The sequence below is a fragment of the Dasypus novemcinctus genome, chromosome 5 (genome assembly GCF_030445035.2).
Source record: "Dasypus novemcinctus isolate mDasNov1 chromosome 5, mDasNov1.1.hap2, whole genome shotgun sequence".
Taxonomy (NCBI): Eukaryota; Metazoa; Chordata; class Mammalia; order Cingulata; family Dasypodidae; genus Dasypus; species Dasypus novemcinctus.
Genome location: NC_080677.1, coordinates 57495945 through 57498484, shown reverse-complemented (window position 1 = coordinate 57498484; position 2540 = coordinate 57495945). Strand labels below are relative to the sequence as shown.

General features: G+C 44.7%; 1 pseudogene; it reads right to left on the bottom strand.

Moving 5' to 3' along the window:
- Positions 1-1054: 1054 nt before the first annotated feature.
- LOC101417662 (rho-related GTP-binding protein RhoQ pseudogene) lies at positions 1055-1701 on the bottom strand (annotated as a pseudogene).
- Positions 1702-2540: the final 839 nt, after the last annotated feature.

Here is a 2540-nt window from a genome sequence, read left to right as displayed (position 1 = left end):
TGGTGATCCTTACTAATGGCAATTGAGAGAAAGCATTTGCCAGACCAAAGGCTGCATACCAGGTACCAGTGGATGTGTTGATTTGCTTAAGCAATGATACCACACCTGGGACAGCAGCTGCAATTGGAGTCACCACCTGGTTAAGTTTATGATAATCTACTGTCATCCTCCAAGATCCATCTGTTTTCTGTACAGGCTGAGTAGGAAAGTTGAATGGGGATGTGGTGGGAATCACCATTCCTGCATCCTTCACATCCTTGACGGTGGCACTAATCTGTGCAATCCCTCCAGGAATCCAGTATTGCTTTTTTTTTTTTTTTTTTGCCAGAAGCTTTGTTATGGTTTAATGCATATTAACTAAAATGTGTGCATTTTTAGTTTTCATGGTAAATGCAGTTATGATCTTGTTACTCGTTTTGCATTCTTTAAGAAAACACATTAAGATTCAATATAGAAATATCTAGATTACACTTAACTTGTGCTCATTTTATCTTGTTCTTATTTTATCTCATACATTTTCTCCTCAGGTGTGGCCCATCTCCTGTACACTTGCAGTGACTTTTGGCTATGTGGCTGGCCTTGTTATTTCACCACTCTGGATATACTGGAATAGAAAGCAAATTACATACAAGAACAATTAGTTGGAGCAAAGGGAGAAGAAATTTCTTTGTGCAAATTCCATAAAGACTGTACAGAAATGTGTATTGTCAAAGCCAAGCAGTTCCATTTACAGCACTGTTTTATTTTTTTTATATATAGTTACAATATGATGTGAATTGTAGCTTTTTAAACTATGAAACACCTGAGAGATTGTGTCTTCCAGTTGAAATAAAGTATTTATAATAGATTGTGACTTCAGATGCTGTTTGTTGCTTCTTGAACCTTTAAGAAGCATTCTTAACAATACAGAATTCTGAGGGCAGTTTTTTTGTTGTTTTTCCTTCCCCCAAGTTTTAAACTGCTTCATTATCTAGAAGAGGCCTGGGTATAACTGTAGCATTTATATGCTTTCTGAGAGAAATAGAAAGTTTCCTTGGCCACTGAAGATGGTTTCTCATGTAATCGAACAACAGTTTATACATCTTGATCCTGTTCTTTTTTTTACTGTGTGTTTTCTTGGAGTTAAAATGGCTATGATAGCCTCATCAAAAACAGTCTTCAATCCCTTTTGGGTTAAAGATGAACATTCCACATAGCAGCATGCACCTATTTCTTTTGCTAGTTTCTGTCCTTGTTCCACACATATAGGTTTTTCTTTCATATCATTCAGTCTTGCTAAAGTTTTGGGGTCACCTCAGAAATCAATCTGAGTTCCTATTAATAAAAAGGGTACATTTGGTGCATATTCCTTAAACTCTGGCACCCACTCCTCCTTCACATTTTGAAATGAGGCTGGATTTACACAGAGAAGCATATAAGGAAGACATCAGTCATGGGATAAGATAAAGTCCTCAGACGGTCATAGTTTTCCTGTCCGGCCATGTCATAGAGTCCCAGGAGGTATGCTTGCCCCCCACAGTGACGCTAACTGTAGTGGTCAAAGACGGTGGGCACGTACTCCTCCAAGAAGGCATCGTTGGCATTGCTCATGAGTAGGCACGTCTTGCCCACTACCCTGTCGCCGACCACCACACACTTGAGCATCAGCACTCCAGGCTGTGAGCCATTCTGAAGCCAGCTGGCCTCCAGGCATGATCTCATCAGAGCCCCAAACCGCCTGGGGGTCTGCCACTGCCTCCGCTCTGCACAGCAGGGCCACCACCCCTCCTCTGCCCCATGCAGGGTGGGGCCCCGCTTGGGGCTGCCTGCCCCCACCGCTGGGGGCCCGCTCCCTCTACCTGGGCTGGCCTCCCGAGGAGGATCCGCTGGATCATAAGACTGTCAGCCCTGGGGAGACGGCAACTTTGGGGAGGGCAACGGAGGGGAGGGGCCAGGAGGCTCTCCCCACCCTGGGTCTGGCCCATCCCCTGTCCCCAGTATTGCTTTTGATCTACTATTTTGCTAGGTAATATTACCGGATTTTATCTAGGTTCTTTGACTATGCTGCAGAAATGAATTTCAAGAGCAGGCTGGGTCAGTTAGGCCAGTGAGTTATTCAGGTATGGAGGTACGAGAAATCGGAGAAAATAAGAGATCAGGGGGCCCTGGTAGAGAGGAAGGGGTTGAAAAGTGATAAAGCAGGCTGATTTGCAGGCTATCATTCCCCATTATAGGTTGTAAATGCCCCGATTTTACTTGCGTGGCCACATGGCAGAGGAAAAACGGTGAGAGCAGTGCTCAGATGGCAGGACGGGTCCACAGGCGAGAGAGTGCATGAGAGAGAACTCAGGCCTGGCACCCACTCTTTGAACTGGTGGTTATCCCACCCCTTTGCTAATGGCGGGGGAGGAGTTCCATCTGTTTTCCATTTTGATTGTTTATTTCTCCCATCAGTCTCCCAGGAGGGCCCAATGAATAAGTCTTTGGGCAATATTCAGGGCTTCTCACGGCTTATGGAGGAAGTCTTCTGAGTGGCAGAATCTTGAGGAGGTTTTTCCAGC